Source organism: Ictidomys tridecemlineatus, chromosome 12 (genome assembly GCF_052094955.1).
Source record: "Ictidomys tridecemlineatus isolate mIctTri1 chromosome 12, mIctTri1.hap1, whole genome shotgun sequence".
In the NCBI taxonomy this organism is placed as follows: domain Eukaryota; kingdom Metazoa; phylum Chordata; class Mammalia; order Rodentia; family Sciuridae; genus Ictidomys; species Ictidomys tridecemlineatus.
In genome coordinates, this window is record NC_135488.1 from 53,613,077 (window position 1) to 53,633,645 (window position 20,569).

The window sequence follows — 20,569 nt, forward strand, 5'->3', positions numbered from 1 at the left end:
ATGGCCTGGGATGTGGTTCAGTAGCTGCCCACCACCTGCAAGCTCCATCATGAGACAGATGTCTTCAGTGGTTTCAGTAATATAAAATAGTTGGATCACGTTTAGCTGTTCCACAGCTTTTACTGTTACCCACAGTAAAAAAGAAAGTTCTGCTCTCTTTCTCAAGACTTTCATACCCATCTCTGTTCCCATAAGGATATGATGGACCAGTTTCAGCTGGGAAAATCCTAATGTCCTACAGAATCTGATAATGTCATGTGAGGACAATCTCAGAGGAGGGCTGTCATACTTTCATAACCTATTTCCTATGACTATAATCACTACACATTCTGAGCGATGACACCAACTAAAGATGAAGGAAGGAAGGAAGGAAGGAAGGAAGATTAAAACCAGAAACATAAATTGACCTGAGTCCAACAGGCCACCACAGAGAGCTCCCTGTTCGTATGCACAACAAAAACAAGCACAGCCATGGCCTTACATATATGGTATCTGAAATTTCCTCACATTGTTGTTTTTTTTTTTTTTTTGTGAGGTTAGAGCAACAGAGCAACAAATGGCCCAGTCAGAGCAAAGTGTAACCCACAGTGGTTATCTCAGTTTTGGACTTCCAGGACTTTTTTCACTTTAATGCTAGGAAGAATTCTACAAGCTCTTTGCTTCAGTGTTTTAGAGAGAATTATACTTTCTTGTTTAGAAATTAAGGCATGGAGGATGTTTCAGCAATCTTTTCATTTTGAGTCTGAAGATCTGAGTAAATTTTGGCTTTTATAAGCCTCATCATACCCACATTCAAGATATTAAATTCCTTTTCCTTTCAACTCAGAAAAGTTGTTGTCAAAACTGATGGTAGTTCTCCACTCACATCACCATGCTATAACAAAGTTCTGCATTCCCCTGGACACCTCAGAGCATGTTATTAACATCTATGGGGCTGAGAGGAAGGGAGCTTTTGTCATAATTTTCCCTTAAAGGCCTCATCAGATTTGTCCTTAGAAACCCTGGAACTCAGAAGGCAGTGGAGATGGTCTATTCAAAGTGTGAAGGATAAACCTGTCAGCCAAGAATCGTATGACCAACAAAAATGTCCTTCCCGCAGGAGAGAGAAATGCAGACATTCCAAGACGCTTCAGTCCCTTCATGCTGTTGTATCAAAAAAAACCCTTAGGCTGAGTAATTTTTAACAATAGAAATTGATATATCACAGTTCTGGAGTCTGACAAGTTAAGATCCAAGGGCCAGGAGATTCAGTGTATGTAGAGGACTGGTTCTCTGCTTCTAACATGACAACTTGTTGCTATCTCCTAATATGGGGGGAGGAAAAGAAAGGATTGAACTCCCTCCCCCAAGGCCTTTCCATTATGTCTCTCCTTCTTTCTTTTTTTGGTGTTGGATACTGAAACCAGCATATCATGTGTGCTAGACAAGCACTTGACCACTGAGCTATACCCCCCAGTTCTTTTCATTTTATTCCAACATAGGATCTCATTAAGTTGTCAATGTTTTTCTTGAACTTGTGATTCTCTTGCTTCAGCTTCCCAAGTAGCATAATATTGTGTGTGTGTGTGTGTGTGTGTGTGTGTGTGTGTGTGTGTGCATGTGTGTATGTTGCTGAGGATAGAACCAGGCCTTGTACATGTCAGACAACAGCTGTTATCTAAAGGCACACATCCCATCCAGGAAGTCATAGCATTGTGGCCCAACCACCTCCTGAAGATCCAAATTCTCTATATTTGCATTGAGATTGAAGTTTTAACAGAATTTTGGAGGGACACGCATATGAAAACCACAGAACCATATAAGGAAGAGTCAAGAGAGTTGGCCACCACTGGACATTCCCTACATAAGGTGTGTGTAGGGGTGTCTTTTAGTTTGAACTGAAGAACATTCAACAGAATGCAGAGCTGGAGAAAGACAGAAAAATCTCTGGAAAGGCAAAATTATGACAATTACAAAAGCCAGTGCTACTTATGTTTTGATTCAAGAGACTAATTTAGCAAAAACCCCAATAATTACCTTATATGTACGTAAGTGTACATAAGTAACCCAATGTGCACATAAGTAACTTTGCGGCCTCAGTAACTGACAGGACACGGGGTTGGAGCTGTTGCAGAATCTTTTATGTTACCAAAGTTAGGCTGCTCTCAATTCCCATCAGACTAGTATCATTTTTGCATGTTAAATGATGCCCTCTGTGAGAACCACAGAGAAATAGCTATAGTATACACCCTAAATGAAAGGGATGGAAATTAAAGCCTTGTACTGAAAAAATCAACTAAATAGAAAAGAAAATAATCATGCAGGAAATGAGGGGCAAAAAAAAAAAAAAAACCCTATGAGACATATAGGGAACAAATAGCAAAATGACAGAAGCCAGTCCTCCCTTATCAGGAATTGCTTTAAGTGACAATGCATTAAATAGTCCAATGAAAAGACAGTGGATATCAGAATGAAGAGAAAACAGGATCTAACTTTCTGGCCACAAGAACTGAGGAAAAGCACTCAGATCTAACAGGCTCTGGAGAAGTGTGTTCTATTCTAGGCAGAGAGAATAGCAAACACAACGGTCCTGGGCATAAATGAGTTTTTAGGTACAAGAAGGCCTGAGCATGTGACTCCAGTGATGGAGTAGGAGCAAACAAAAAGCCAAAGGTCATATCAAGGACACACTAGAAACTGGGAATTGTTTGTTTCTATTTTGCAGATGAGGAAACTGAGACTCAGGGAAGTTGAGCCATCCTGCCAAGGTTTTTCTCGCACACCTTGGTTCCAAAGTCTTTTCTCCTCTAAAATATTAAATATGCCATGGTAAGAAACAGTTTGAAATCCAAACAACAGATTCTGAAGTCCCTGAAATTCACTATTTCCCAGGTGGAAGAAAAGACATATCAGTTGTTTCAATAAAATTAGATAAATGTAGTGGGGAAATACTGCCTAAGTGAAAGTTTGAAGTATATGCATATTTACAAAAATTACTATATGTTAAAAAATAAGGAAAATATTTTAAATAAAATAGATAATAAAAAAATTTTCCCCTGTCTTTCTTCAATGCTTTACTCAAAAAAATAAAAATAATAATAATCAGGAATTCACTACATTCAGTCCACCCAGAATTTTTTCTATGACTGTGATGACTTGCTTCTCCTGAAGAACACAAATCAGAGGACAAAGCTTGGTGAGTTCTTCAATATGTCCCAAGTTTCAGAACAAATATCTGAAATATGCAAAAAGGCATGGAGATATAACTTGCTGTAAGAACCCAGTGGTGGGGTCCCTATGGACTGAATCACCAGGTCAGTTTCAAATTGGATTCAGCCAATGGGCAGCAACATCAGGAGCCTGGGTATAGGAGGCAAGAAATGTTTGACTGTTTTATTCATGATATCTGTTGGCTTCGATACCAAGTTCAACTACTATCACCATCACCCTGACACAAGGCCCTCCTTCAAGACTTCATCCATCTCAGGATACTGTATTATTAAAATTATCTCTCAGAAAACATGGAGGATGGGGCTTGGGATGTGGCTCAAGTGGTAGCATGCTCGCCTGGCATGCGTGAGGCACTGGGTTCGATCCTCAGCACCACATAAAAATAAAGTAAAGATATTGTGTTCACCTAAAAAAAACTAAAAAATAAACATTTTAAAAAAAGAAAGAAAAAGAATACATGGAGGATTTGTTCTAGGTCCCCCTGAAAAAAACTAAAATCCACATGTGGTCAAGTTCCTTGTATAAAATGGTGTAGTATTTTTATATAACCCACATACACATCCTCCCATGGATTTTAAATCATCTCTATTATTTTTACCCAATACAAAATAAATGATATGTAAATAGTTGTTACAGCATGTTGTTCAGGGAATAATGAAAATAAAAAAGATTACATGATCATGCACACATATTTTTTTTCTCCAATTAAGATTGGTTGAATCCATTGATGCATATTTATCTATGGGGAACACCTGTATTTCCTTCCCTTTACTTTTCCTATGGCAGTAAAGACTAGTCTCTAGGCATCTCAGCATCTATCCATTCCTCTCAACTAAAAATAGCTCTAAGCCATTGAGCTACTTGCTAGACTAAAGATTTTTTTGAACCAATTTTGGTCCTAAATTAACCCTTCGTGGGGGTGCCAGAATCAATTCTTCATGTACCATCTGCTCTCCATCATGAATTTTACAACACATCTTGTTTCTGTCTTTGGCTACGCATTGTTTCCCTACCATCCCAAAGTACTAAGCAGCAATCCCCTTCCACAAAGCGCATACTCCATTGAATTTGGGGTCTCCTACTCATTCCCCATTCTTCCATGGACATTCTGTCTTCCTGAATGGTCCTCTTTCCATTTTTTTTCCATCTGAAGAGAACTAACCATTGTTCAAGTCACTATGCCAAACTTTGCTTTACAAACTATAGTCTATAATACAATAAAGTTGAAAGCAGAAAATATTAACGTGTTGTGTACCTGTGTTCACTAAGAATCTCAACTTATGATAAAATTCAACAGTAAATTATACAATTCTCAGCACAGCACTATCTATATCTCTATATGAAAATATTGAATATTCCCTAATCAATGGTATTTCTGGTTAGTACACCTGCTACATTTCATTTACATGGTGCAAAAATAGCACCTTGAGATTTAAATGAATCCTTAAGTTTTGCCATGGTGACTTTCTTTTTTATAGTCCTTTAAACTTATCTTGTGCCACATGTCTCAGTGTACTTAGTTACTTCTCAGACCCAAATCTTAGCTCTCTCATCTATGGACACCTTTGATAATTTGTTCTTTTCCTACAATTCTGAAGCATCCAGCTTGACAATCTCACATCCTCAGACAATATGTAAACTATCCTAATTATGTTAAAATGGAGTGATGTACAGAAATTCGTTATCAGTAGGCATTCTCAGTACCCCTGCTCATCTTGTCAAGACTCCAGGTAGAGGTCCCTGTATCAATCTTGAAGAACCAGCTCAAATAGAACCTTCCCTGTAAGTCCTTCAGACTATCCTTGGTTTCAGAGAGTTTCTGTTGCCTTCTCTGTGCCACGTACCTTTTATGTATGTGACATGACATAACATTGTTATTTTATTTACACACATGTGTCTGTGGGAGCATTGTGAATTCCTTGAATGCAGCTCATATTTATCTACCTTCAGCTTCTAACATTGTGATGCTTACCATTTAAAAAATAAGAATAATACAATTTTGAATAAATAAAGGCAGGCACAAATGACATGAATTCAGTTACCAAGACCTCCACCTTGAATATGTATCCAGATCATGTTAATTAGGCTTGGATATATGTTCCTCATCTCCTAATCACAGGAATGGTTTTATTTTATTGATTTTTTTTCTCATTCTGAGCTTAGACTTAGTTATTTGATTTCTAGGGAGTAACTTTACCATTCGTTTGAGAGTGTATCTTTTTAGCCACTTAGATTTGGCTTGTCAGTAGGGCTGACAGGAAGCTGAACATATTGATGGCTTAACTTTGTGAAGTGAGAATCTTCAGTGAATCAAACATTGTATTACAATTCTGTGTCACCTTCAGCTGACTGAATTATTTTCTTAGCTTCCAAGTTGAGGGACATAGCTAATAACTTATTTGTCTAGAACAGCATACATTTTCCTAATCCCTGACTTAGAGAACATAGGCCTGGATTCAGGTCTTAAATAGAAATGGTTTATTAAAGTCAACTTAGTAGTATATGAACCATTTTGTAAACTCTGAATTGGTACATCAAGATAAGAATAAATGTTATCATTGCAAATGATAAATGAAGCTCTAAAATCATTTCTAAAAATCATTAGAAAACTGATACTCTCTGCATTACAGACTGCATCTGTCCCTGTCAGCTTATGCAGATTGTCTTGTTGGTGCCTTGTGCATTACTCTTAGTATTATGAACTTGCCTTCTGAATAAGGTATAAAAAATTACTAGTTAATGAAAAATATTGAGAGCCATAAAACTATTTTTCTGGACTCTGCTGAATACCAAGTGAAATGATTTCCAATTTCCTCCTGGAAATATCCAAACTTACTTCTGTAATTTTAGTTCTACAACTTTATCTCCTATTACATAAGCAAACACACACACACACACACACACACACACACAAAAAAAAAAATATTTTTAAGAATCACATGTTTCTTTTTCCTGCTTTTCCTCCACTGGCCTTGTGATATTTTTATTATTGACCAATTCACACTCATTCTTGAAATATTAAGAAACTTCAAAATCATTTAACCAGCAACTCAGATATCATGGGTGGCTTTCCCAATACTCAGTCAGAAATGATATATAAAGTCTGCTTTATACAGCATACAGTTCAGTATAAAATTAAAATTTGTTTTGAAGAGTGCTCATAATTCATGGATTTTTTATGATTATAAATTAATTTTTAGGTCTGTATAAGTATATGAGGAGTGGGAATTGCATATTTATATAGTCAGAAATTCCTTTTTTATTCTTTCATTTCTTTTCTTTTGCTTTCATTTTTGCTGGGTTTTGCCCTAAACTCTCCATATTAGTTAATACATAAGAAATTGGGGTCATAAAACTTCAAGATAAAAGAGAATCTTATTTGTTATTCCATCATCATTCTTGCAGAGTGTAATTGAAAGCAGGTATTGCTTAACCAATCTGACTTGTCCAAGAAGCACAAAGTGGACAGGAAGAGGAAGTAGTAGGCTTCTTCTCAGTGAGATTGCCTTGGGCTGCAAAGGGCATCAGAAAAATAAAATGAAATAATGCAAAGGCAGATGTATATTCAGGCAACCCTTTTACCATATCTCAAATCTTTCAAACGTTTTCTTGGTATAGAGTCCCTTCTCAGGCAGATGTCTCCCTTTGTCCCCCCTTCTGACTGTCAGGAGCTCTTGCTTATACCTACCCTTGTTCACACAGAGTGGGAGACAGGACATATCCCTGCATATCCAGCACCACAGTGAGATTCACTAAATCACGTGTTCCAGCTCATCTCATCATTGAGCCATGAAGACAGAAAGCATAATTCCATTGTTCTAGGTTTTATGCCTGTAACTACAGATGGAAGGAAGAAGAGAGAAATGAACGTTGAGAAAAAAATAAAGATGACATCATAATCTCCTTTTTAAGCATAAATGGATCCAAACATTCTTATGTCTTTATACATGAAAGGTTCTCTTCTAAATTTCAAAGAGTTTTTTGTCAGTATAATGAATTTTATTTCTTTTATGTACTTCATTTTGCCACCTTGCCATCCTGGTTGGAATGTGCCTAAACAATCAGCAACACTATGAGTGCAACAGCATTATAGACTTTTCTGTGTACTCAATAAATACACTGCATGGGGCTTGGCACACAATAAATACATAGTAAATAGTGAATTGGTATAAATTACTATCTAGCAGATTATTTTGCTCTATCAGGAGACAGCGCATCTTTTTTCAGTTTATTCTTCTTGTACCAAGCAGAGATATCCAAGATCTGCAATGATTTAGAGCCTGTTCTATCTGTCTGGCTTTGAATTTATCATTTGCTTTAGGGCTTTGCTTTTTTGAGAAAAAAAAATCACATTTGGAACACATTCTTTGTTCTGCATGCATAATTAAAATTTTAAGGGATAGTCATTTTCATGAGGACTTTGTCGACTCAATTAAAATATTAATTTGTGTGATTCTGTGTTTGTGCGCCTGGTGCAGATTTAATTTGCAGGTAGAATCACTTAATGATGTTGAAGCCATAAGAGTAATAACATTAGGAATTAGGGAAGTTCAAGGAAGGGAAATGAGCTGGTTTTAGAAAAATAAGTATCTAAACCTCTCTTTGAAAATTTTTGTTTTTCTCTTCCCCTTCCTGCCCACACACACCTGTCAGCAACTGTGGAAGCATACTGAACAAAATGAAAGCAAACTATAGACTCTGAGTTTTTATATGTATCCAGCCACACCCAGCCACTCCATAATGGTGTTGTATGTATAGCCTTTGACAGAACTTTTTTCTTTTTTGGTATTGGAGATTTATCCCAGGGGTTCTCTACCACTGAGCTACATTCTTGTCTTTTAAATTTAATTTAATATACTTATTTTAAAATTTTGTGACAGGGACTTGTGAAGTTGCTTAGGCTATCCTTGAACTTGTGATTCCTCTGGTCTCAATCCTCCAAGTCGCATGCCACTATGACTGGCTGACAGAACTATCTTTAAAGATATGGATAAAATGGGGAAAATTCATCCAGTAACAACTAGGTTGCACCAGCCTGACTTTTTGAGGTCCTCATACTCTGAACCCTATTCTGAGCCACAATTAACTCCTAGTGCTTATTCCATATCTCTGGGTCATCACATGTGCCATGGAATCCACTTGGAATGTTCTCTTCCTTTCTTTTCACATGGGTAACTTCAATTCAGATTGTAGCTCTTAACACAATACCTCTTATCTGATGTTTTTTCCTGATCTATTAATATTAGTTAGCTGTTGTGTAGTAGCACTCTGAAGTTTTACTTCATAGCTCGTATATTTAATTCAAAGCTTGCTGTATATTTATTTTGTTGATATCTGCCTTCTATATGACCAGGAGGCAGAAAACAACATCTATTTTGTTCATAGTTATGCTGTCATGGCCTAAAACAGTCCTTGTTTATAGAAGCCATCTAATACTTATTTGTGTTTGAGAAATGCATCTTTAAGTCTTTTTTCTGAATAATCATAGTTGCTATCTAAGGTTATTATATTATTTCCAAAGGTAAACACTGTTCATCTCTTTTTTCCTGTGTACACCTAGTTCTGTACACAGTATGAAATGAAATGTATCTTCCCTTTCCCTGAATCAAGGCTGGCTCTTAAATTTGCCTCAGCCTCAGCCAATAGAATGTAGAGAAAGAGATGTGCCAGTTCAGACCCAGCCTTAAAATATTTGACTACTTCTTCCTCTCTCTTGGAAGTCATCCGGTTACTATAAAGAAGACTACGAAGACTAGGAAAGACTATGAATGATGAGACAGAGAAAGAGACTACATAGAGGAGTATATTTAGGTAAGCATGCTAGAGCAACTTTCCTGGACTATCCAAACCAATCACCTGTTAGCTAAATGCAGGCAAGATAAGAACTCTAACCAATGTCAAGGGGTAGAAAAACCTCCCTGCACAACTCTTCTTAAATTCCTAAGAGCAGAATCATAAAAAATGATTAATTATTGTTCTTCTAAGTCTTGGGTATTTTTGATGCAGCAGTAGAAAACTAAAATTGTGGTCTACCAGGAATCTTCAACATCTCTCTTAAAGAGAAGGGAATGTCAGTGAAATTTAGGCAATCTCTCCAGTTACATAATCAGTAAAAGGCAGAATCCAGACAGTGTTGAACATTCTTGTGTTTTTTTTTTTTCAGTCTAGAGCTTTTGTTGTTGTTGTTGTCAATATCACTTGTACATTAATGCTAATAAAATATATGTCTGAGTTCCTACACAATTGCAATGTTTAAGTATATTTTGTGTTACAAAAACATACAGTTGGTAACAGAGTAATTAGATCTGTTTTGGAAAGAGAAATTAATGGACTGGGAGTTAGAAGAGCTGGGTTGGAGAATGTTACTGCCCTCAGCTCAGAGCACAGATACTTCATCTATAAAATAAGGAGGCTAGAACTCATTTTCAAGGCCTGTGATGAACTTTAAATACAATCAGGTACAAGAAAACCCTTTGTAAGCTATAAAGAGACATATTAGCAAATAGCTGGCCTGAAACTTTAGAATCCAATTGAGAACACTTCAAATTATTTAAAGGTTTACTCAACTGGGGATTACCATCAAATTTTGAGGCATGATGTTTATGTGACTAATACTATCAACTGAAATTCTAGAAGAAGCATATACTCTCAGGAAGAAATTGTCTATCTGAATTTTATTAATAACTTAAGAAAAATAGTCTTTGATAAACTACCATCAACTCACTGAATTTCAAAGTTTGAAATACCAGGAGGGTCCTTCATTATCTATATGTCATAAGCTCAGAGATTAAATTCATAAACATAAAACATTCATCTAATAATGCATTCCACTAACTGGTTGACACCATCCATTTATCATATTATTGATAAGATATATTTTTCTTACAATGGAAAAAAAGAGGGCTAATATAAAGAACTAGATGCTAAAACAAAACAAAAACAAACAAACAAACAAAACAATTTTCCAAGGTTGGCTATGCAGAAGAAAATTAATAGAAGGTTAAAATCATTGGGATCCAGAACATTTTTACCTGTTTCATATTTTGAACTGACATCAGAGCATCTCAGAGGTTAATTAGGTAAAAAATAATCATTGTTGTATTTTGATTAATGATTGGCTTTCTTCTCACTTATTGGCTCTTTCATAACTTCCACCTGACCATTTGATTATCTCTGCTTTCCTTAAAAATAGCACACAGGTTAGGCATTGCTAATCAATTTTGCTTATAACAAAACCAGACCATTCAAAAATAGTTGGAGCTGACCTTGACACTTTGCCTGCAGATTTGTAGGCTGAAAAATAATGGCAGCAGCTGCGATAGACTAACTAGTCTTCCAGGATATGAATCTCTGTAGATTTTGTGCCTGGCAGTCATATATCATTTCTGAAACCAAACTCATCCCACCACTCTTACTCCTGTCAGCTCAATGAGTAGTTCATCTTCCTCCATAACATTAAGAGAGAGAAATCTTCTGGATGGGCAGAAAACAATTTAACTCGGTGACACCTAGGAGAAGAAAAACAAATTGACTCTGAGACATCTAGACTGTAGCCCAGAGACAAGAATGGAGTTGAAATTAATACAAAAACTTCAAACCATCATTTATTTTATAAGTTTCAAATAAGAATCATAGAAGAGGAGCAGAATCCTGCAAGACAGGATCAGATTCAATTCCAAATTTTATGTCTTCTACTTGGCTATGGTCTAATTGCAAATCAGGCAAATTCAGTGGTGTCCAAACTCTAACCATCAAAGCACCAAAGAATTTTGTGAAAAACACAAATTTGGGGTCTTCTTCCTAGATATTCTTATTTCTAAACCACTTTACTAGGGGATCTCAGAGTCCCATTAGAAGCCCCAAAGGCGATGAACAATATTCATTGTATCTGTTGTATTGTACACAGAAAAATTAAAATATACAAAACCTGGAGGGCAAGGTCAGAAGGAAAAACACTCATTTTTTTTTTAACTTTTATATCCTCCATTTACTCTGGAAGAAAGGCAGAACTTCAGAATTAGAAGGACTTTTTGAAATTCAGTATTGACTGGTGCAATTGTCCTGCTAGCTTTTAACAATGGGATAAGTGCTAGAATTTTTGGCCCAAATACCTGTGAATCCAAGATCCGCTAGGCCCATCTCCTTTGCTGAAGTCCTAAATTACCCTGAAGCAGTTCTATGGAACTGAGTCACTTAGGAGATGGAAAGCTTTGGTGAAGATTTTTTTTTTCAGACACAACTTTACCTTAATATAAAATTTCACTGCTTCCTCTGGCCCTTGCCAGACCTTCAAAGGAGCCAACCACTGCTATTTTAATAGCTACTGCACTTACCAGCTGGACATCTACTCAGGGAAATAAAATAAAGAAAATTTAATTCCTACCTTCCACTCATAACAATAGGGAAGAGAAAAAGCAGAACAAAAAGGGAAAGAGTAATACCTAAATACACTACAATAGTTGTCCTTGGGTATATTGTTGCTTTTGTTCAGACGTGTGTCTTATAAACTGCACTGTGTTGGAGGGGGTGCTGCCTTCTTGCAAGTCTCTTCCATTCCTTGTCTCCGGCCATTTCCACCCCTTGAGCCCCAGTGCTTTCAAGTCCTCTTGTTTTCTTGAGTTAAATAAACTCACATTTGAGGATTATAGAGTTAATATCTTACATAAATTCCATCAGTATTCTCTTAAAACGATCTAGCATGTGAAATGTTTGACCCAAAAGAGATCTCAACTGGCAAATGTTAGGTCTCAGTAGGTGACACATTTAGGAAAGGGTTACCATGCCATGTGTGCAACATATTTTTCCTACATGCCCTGCAAGGAAAGTCTTCCATGTGATGGAAGATCGCATATGCAGCACAGGTTGTACATTTTTAATCTTATACACAAAGAATTTCAATCTCATTCACAGAAAAATTCTCATCAAACACAATTCTAAACACCACTCTGAGAAAGTTCCTGAAATGATCAAGGGATAACTTAAATAGGAAAAACAAAATAAATAAACTCCCTTGGATTATCAAACTAGATGATGGTGAACTAGATATTATAAAATAGGATTATTGGTCAGCTGTAGAGCAGATGGGACAAACTGAGGAAGAAGTCACCAGTGGATTAATTTATAATTTGTTTCCTTAAATATGTAAAACCCAGGACTGGGGATGTGGCTCCAGCAGTATAGCGCTCGCTTGGCATGCGAGGGGCACTGGGTTTGATCCTCAGCACCACATACAAATCAAAATAAATAAATAAATAAAGATGTTGTGTCCACCTAAGACTGAAAAATAAATATTAAAAAATTCTCTCTCTCTCTCTCTCTCTCTCTCTCTCTCTTTTTAAAAAAATATGTAAAACCCTGTTGTAGAAATTACAGTGATGAAGGACAAGCTCTGAAGGGCATAATTGTTCAGATTCCCTTTATCTAACAAGAATCAAGAAGATTCTGAGACAGCATCAGCAAAATTAAGTTCTAGGGTGTATAACCAAAAGCTCAGAGTAAGCTTGACTTGACTTCTAAATAAGGTGAATCTATTATCTGTGGTATCAAATAAGTAACTTTTAAAAATAAAAGGAACTATATCTTCATTTGTCTGAACAAATATTCCCAGTCCCTCTTTCTTCAAATAAAGTAGTACTTTCCTTCAGCCTGGGCAAGTACTTGCAAAGTCTGAAGGAAAATTTCCTAATTTGAAGGAATAGTAGTATGAGGAAAAATGCTCAGGGTTTGGAAAGACTACAAAGGATGTATTTTTGCAATTTCCAATCAACAGATTACCAGTGTAAACTCTCCGGAACTGCTGCATGACATACAGCCACATTGCCAAGAATTTTGGGGGAATCCTGTTCTGTTCAAACAAGCCTCACAAGGTGGCTGGTGAATTCTACTGTAGGAAAATTTCAAACCCTAAGGGTGCAAGGCATCATCCCAAGAATGCAGCATTCCCCCAAGTCAGTTCTTGTAGGCAAAATTCTACAAAGAAGGTTTACTATGAGCTCTGTGTACCTTGAGAATAAGAGAAGCTAACAGGATGACAGAACTGAAAAATTTGCTTCTCGTGTAATAATTTTTAGTAAGTATAGGGGAAAAATTAGGGAGAGGGATCAGATATCATGTACAGAAGATCAGTGACGTAGAAGGAGGAGGTTTAGAGGAAGGGAGGTAAAATGGAAAAATAGGAGAAATGAATTTAATGAAATCTTGCTATGTGCATATATATATACACCATAGGGAATTCCAGCTTTCTTGATATGTGAAAAAGCTCCAATTAAAAATAAAGAAAGAAAGAAACAAAAGGAAGATCATTAGAGTAGAGGAGAGAGGAAATGAAGGAGAGAACACAAAAGGGGGAGGAAATGGGGACTGAAACAGAGTCATGCATGTACGACTTTTTAAAAATGAACCCAATAACTATGTATAACTATAATGCTCTAATAGAAAAAAAGAAAATGCATTATGTTCCACTCTAGTCTACTGTTTTATTAACAGAATAAAAAAGTGCATCAATTAAAAAAATGCAAAAAAGGCCTCACTACAGTGAGTGGGATAAGGGTTTCATAGTAACTTAAAATGATACGAATTTATCATCACAATTTCTTGTGGGTCAATCATCTAGGGGCCTTCTGGGCCCCTGATTCTGGGTCCCACAAAACTGGCATCAGGTCTTATTGGTCAGTTATTCTAATCTGGAGAATCAATTAGAAAAGAATCTGTTCCCACGTTTATATAGACAGTTGGTAGAATTCATTTTCTTCCAGTCACATGAAGTCCTAGCTTCTTACCTGTTATAAGTTGGAGGATATCATCAGGTTCTAGAAGTCACCTACAGATACTCTATCATGTCATCATAGGGCATTCTCAGCACGGCTCTGCCTTTTTCCAGATGTCAGAAGCTGTAGGTAGCTAAGGTGGAGTCTTAGAAATGGAGTCTTATCTACTATATATCATTTATATAAGTGACATTGAATCACTCGGCAAATAACCTAACCAAGGAAGTGACATAATGTTATGGTTGAGACTTGAGGTGTCCTCCAAAATTTTATGTGTTAGATAATAGAAAAGTTTTAGATTGTTGTAAGCCGAGCTTAAATGATTGATTCTGGTGGGAGCTCAGAAGACCAGAATGCTGATAGACTATGAGCAGTAAACATAGAGCTCATGAGGTTTCAAAGGACAAGGAGGACTCTTATTAGAAATTGGACTAGAGGCTATTAATGTTACATTCTGGCAAAGACATTGTCAACATTTTGCCCTTGTCCTGAGATTTCTGTGAAGCTGAATTTAAAGATGATGGACTAATTTATCTGGTGGAGGATATTCAAGGCAGCACAGTATTCAGGGGGTAGCATGGATATTGCTGGCAGCTCTTTTCCAAGTTTACTATGATAATCAGGAGCAGAAAGCAGAAAAGAAATATTTGAAAAATTTTCAGTTTGGTCAGAAAAATGAGAGTAAAACTGGGGTTAAGAAAGTAGTGGTTGGGGGACCCAACATGGCAGCCGGCGAGGAAGCAGCACTTTCAGTATCTCCACATTAACGGGATCAGAAAGACCCATTAATACACCTAGATTCTACCTACTGAGGAACTTCTAGCAAAATTCCACTGAAAGGAGACCTGCCAGGAATTAGTAAGTTTATTAGAGGTGACAATTTGTCCCAGACGAGTGAATCTTGGCCACGCGGCGCAGAGGTCCAGTCCCGAGGGACGCCACCTGCCCGGCTCTGCAAATGGCCCCCGCCCTCCTGGCTCTGCTAATGGCCCCGCCTGCTCGGCTAGGTGAGCGGCCTCGCCTGCCTGGCTCAGGAGGCAATGTGAAGGGAATCTAACCAAGCCTTTATGAAATAGCGAACTGGGAACTAAAACCAGAGATTGAGTCAGACCAGAGACAAGCCAGTCCCACCCCTCCCTTCAGACACTCCTGCAAGGAGCCAAGGGCCCCCCCCATAGCAGAGAGGGGAAGTCACCAAAGTTCAGCCAATGAGATTCCTTCACAGCGGAATCTACTTTAGCAAGTGTGTGACTCCCACCCACATCAGATACAAACAACCGGGAAACTTCAAAAATCTCTCCATGGGCGTGACTGTAAGGGCCAAGGGACTCCCGACCCCCAACTCCCCCTAATGCCAGTGACGAGGGTGTGACAGTAGGGGTGGAGGGAAGCAGAGAAAACTCCCCACCCTTAACTCCTCCTACCGCCAGCAGAGTGGTCATGATTGTAGGGGCGGAGGGAAGCAGAGGGGATCCTTGACCCCCAACTCCCATTACCACTAGTGGCAACACCAAAGGTCTTAGCCCCCAGCTTCTGAGGGTGTGCCCACCAAAGGGGTCCGGAAAAATTAAACTGTTGACTCCCAGACCACAGCTCCACAGCACTGGGGCTTAGATGAATGACAGAGAGAGTGCTCAGTTGTTCAGGAAATAGGGCACGTAGTGGGGCTGAAAGTGTAACCAGATCCTTGGGGAACTGCCTCTGGTGAGCAGGACCTGGCTGGCTGGCAGGAGGAAGGGGAGGAGGGGCCATAGAAGTGAAACGCCTCTGGACCAACAGGATTGAGAGACTCCCAGGAGCCACCTTACAGGGATTGCTGTCGACACATTGAGGGCAAAACTCAGCTTGGAGGGCACAGCTTTGCCTACTGGAAGAGAAGAAAATGGATCTCTAAGACCTAATTTTATTTCTTATTTTATTTTATTTTTTCTCTCCCCTTTTCCCGCTTTCTTTCCACTTCCAAGTTTTATTGTTCTTTCCATTCTCCTCTATGCTATCTATCTCCCTCTCCTTCTTTCTTTTCAAGAGCAACTTCCTTCCCCTTCCCCCCAACTTTCATCCCAAGCATTACATCCTCCATTACGTGTAACTGTCTAAATGCAAATAGGTGAATGTTTCAAGGCCATCTATAGTGCTCCTAAATATCTAGCTACTACCAACACCCAGATCCAATCGACGGTTAGTATCCCCCTTCAGTAGAGCAACCTTCTAAAGTAGCCAAGACATACTAACCCTTATACCTTCATAGCACCTAACCTAAAGTCCTAAGAACAAACAACAAATCACTATATGCATACAGAATCTGGAAGCCCTTTATAAATTGAATGAATCAGCTCTAAAGTACAATAAAGCCCAACATCTCTAGGCATAATCTCCAACCACAAAGAAGAGACAACAGATATATACAAAGCCAAAACAAATGTATAGGAGAAAGCAGTTACAAAGCAGTCAAACAGAGCTGAAAAGTAACGTGAACAACATGAAAAAACAAGGGAAAAAAGGATTACAGATAATGCAGGACAACTTAAATCTACAGGAGGACCTAGAAGCATCAGAAACATGGACAGGGAAAGAAATCAAGGCATACCTAACTCAGATGGAACGGAATTTTAGAGAAGACATGAGACAGCAAGTCCAAGCATTGAAAGTATATTTTGAAAACGAACTAAACAAACAAATTCAAACTGTAAAGAACGAGCTTTATCAGGAGATAGAGATCTTAAAAAAAAACCAAACAGTAATCTTAGAAATGCAAGAAACCATAAACCAGATTAAAAATGCTAATGAGAATATTACAAATAGACTAGATCAAGTAGAAGTCAGAACATCAGATAATGAAGACAAAGTTTATCAACTTGAAAAGAATATAGTCAACACAGAAAAGATGCTTAAATCCTACGAGTAATCTATCCAAGAGATATGGGATCTCATCAAAAAACCAAATTTGAGAGTCATTGGGATAGAAGAAGGCACAGAGGTTCAAACCAAAGGAATGGATAACTTATTAAATGAAATAATCCTAGAAAACTTCCCAGAGATGAAAGATGGAATGGATTGCCAAATCCTGGAAGCCTACAGGACCCCAAACATCCAAAACCGTAATAGACCAACTCCGAGACATATAATTATGAAGATAGCCAACATACAGAACAAGGAGAGAATACTAAAAGCTATGAGAGAAAGGAGGCAGATTACATTCAGGGATAAACCAATTAGGTTAACGACTGATTTTTCATCACAGACTTTGAAAGCGAGAAGATCCTGGAACAATGTATTTCAAACGCTGAAACATAATGGATTCCAACCAAGAATACTGTATCCAGCAAAATAAAGCTTCAGATTTGACAATGAAATTAAAATATTTCATGATAAACAAAAGCTAAAAGAATTCACAGCCCGAAAACCAGCACTGCAAAGCATTTGGGGCAAAATTCTACAAGAAGAGGAATGGAAAAATAGTGCACAAAACTAACAGTGGGAGGTATCTCAGTAAAGGGGGAGGAAAATAACCAAAAAGTAAAAACTAGCCAAACTAAAATAAATAAATAAATAAATAAATAAATAAATATGACTGGAAGTACAAACCATATTTCAATTGTAACCTTAAATGTTAATGGACTAAACTCACCAATCAAGAGATACAAGCTAGTAACCTGGATCAAAAAAAAAAATTCAGCAATATGCTGCCTTTAGGAGACTCATATGATAGGAAAAGACATACACAGGCTGAAGGTGAAAGGTTGGAAAAATCATACCACTCACATAGCCCTCGGAAGCAAGCAGGAGTGGCCATACTCATATAGAATAAAATCAACTTCTAACCTAAGTTAATTAAAAGGGATAAAGAAGGACACTATATACTGTTAAAAGGAACCATCCACCAACAAGACATAACAGTTATCGCACCAAACAATGGTGCGGCAACGTTCATAACACAAACTCTCTTCAAGTTCAAGAGTCAAGTAGACCACAACACAATAATTGTGGGTGACTTCAACACACTGCTCTCGCCATTAGACAGATCCTCCAGACAAAAGCTGAATAAAGAAACTATAGAACTCAATGACACAATCAATAACCTAGACTTAAAGGACATATATAGAATATATCAACCATCATCAAGTGGATACACGTTCTTCTCAGCAGCACATGGATCTTACTCAAAGATAGATCATATATTATGCTATAGGGCAACTCTTAGTAAATATAAAGGTGTGGAGATAATACCATGCACCATATCTGATCATAATGGAATGAAACTAGAAATCAATGATAAAAGAAGGAAGGAAAAATCATGCATCACTTGGAGAATGAATAATAGGTTACTGAATGGTCAATGGGTTACAGAAGACATAAAGGAGGAAATCAAAAAATTCTTAGAGATAAACAACAATTCAGACACAACATACCGGAATCTACGGGACACAATGAAAGAAGTTTTAAGAGGGAAATTCATTTCCTGGAGTTCATTCCTCAAAAAAAGAAAAAAAACAACAAATAAATGAACTCACACTACATCTCAAAACCCTAGAAAAGGAAGAGCAAAACAACAGCAAATATAGCAGAAGACAAGAAATAATTGAAATCAGAGCGGATATCAACAAAATTGAAACAAAAAAAAATTGAAAAAATTGATAAAACTAAAAGTTGGTTCTTTGAAAAAATAAATAAGATCGACAGACCCTTAGCCATGCTAATGAAGAGAAGAAGAGAGAAAACTCAAATTACTAACGTACGGCATGAAAAAGGCAATATCACAACAGACACTGTAGAAATACAGAAGATAATTAGAAAGTATTTTGAAACCCTATATTCTAATAAAATAGAAGACAGTGAAGATATTGATAAACTTCTTAAGTCATATGATCTGCCCAGATTGAGCTAGGAAGACACACACAATTTAAACAGACCAATAACAAAGGAAGAAATAGAAGAAGCCATCAAAAGACTACCAACCAAGAAAAGCCCTGGACCGGATGGGTATACAGCAGAGTTTTACAAAACCTTCAAAGAAGAATTAATACCAGTACTTTTCAAGCTATTTCAAAAAATAGAAAAAGAAGGAGTTCTTCCAAATTCATTCTATGAGGCCAACATCACCCTGATCCTAAAACCAGAAAAAGACACTTCAAAGAAAGAAAACTACAGACCAATATCTCTAATGAACCTAGATGCAAAAATCCTCAATAAAATCCTGGTGAATTGAATACAAAAGCATATCAAAAAACTTGTGCACCATGATCAAGTAGGATTCATCCCTGGGATGCAAGGTTGGTTCAATATACGGAAATCAATAAATGTTATTCACCACATCAATAGACTTAAAGATAAGAACCATATGATCGTCTAAATAGATGCAGAAAAAGCATTCAACAAAGTACAGAATCCCTTTATGTTCAAAACACTAGAAAAACTAGGGATACCAGGAACTTACCTCAACATTGTAAAAGCTATATATGCTAAGCCTCAGGCTAGCATCATTCTAAATGGAGAAAAACTGAAGGCATTCCTGCTAAAATCTGGAACAAGACAGGGATGCCCTCTCTCACCACTTCTATTTAATTTAGTCCTTGAAATATTAGCCAGAGCAATTAGACAGACAAAAGAAATTAAAGGCATAAAAATAGGAAAAGAAGAACTTAAAGTATCACTATTTTCGGACGACATGATCCTATACCTAGAAGACCCAAAAGGGTCTACAAAGAAACTACTAGAACTAATAAATGAATTCAGTGGCAGGATATAAAATCAACACGGATAAATCAAAGGCATTTCTGTATATCAGCGACAAAACTTCTGAAACGGAAATGAGGAAAAACACTCCATTCACAATATCCTCCAAAAAAATAAAATACTTGGGAATCAACCTAACAAAAGAGGTGAAAGATTTATACACTGAAAACCACAGAACCCTAAAGAGAGAGATAGAAGATCTTAGAAGATGGAAAAATGTACCCTGTTCATGGATAGGCAGAACCAACATCATCAAAATGGTGATATTACCCAAAGTTCTCAACAGGTTCAACGCAATGCCAATCAAAATCCCAACGGAATTTCTTGTAGATATATATAAAGCTATCATGAAATTCATATGGAAAAACAAAAGACCCAGAATAGCAAAAGAAATTCTAAGCAGGAAGTGTGAATCTGGAGGTATAGCGATACCAGATTTCAAACTGTACTACAAAGCAATAGTAACAAAAACAGCATGGTACTGGTACCAAAACAGGCAGGTGGACCAATGGTACAGAATAGAGGACACAGAAACCAATCTACAAAATTACAACTTTCTTATATTTGATAAAGGGGCTAAAAGCATGCAATGGAGAATTGATAGCATCTTCAACAAATGGTGCTGGGAAAACTGGAAATCCATATGCAACAAAATGAAGCTGAACCCCTTTCTCTTGCCATGCACAAAAGTTAATTCAAAATGGATCAAAGAGCTTGATATCAAATCAGAGACTCTGCGCCTGATAGAAGAAAAAGTTGGCTCCCATCTACATATTGTGGGGTCCGGCTCCAAATTCCTTAATAGGATGCCCATAGCCCAAGAGTTAAATACAACAATAAACAAATGGGACTTACTTAAA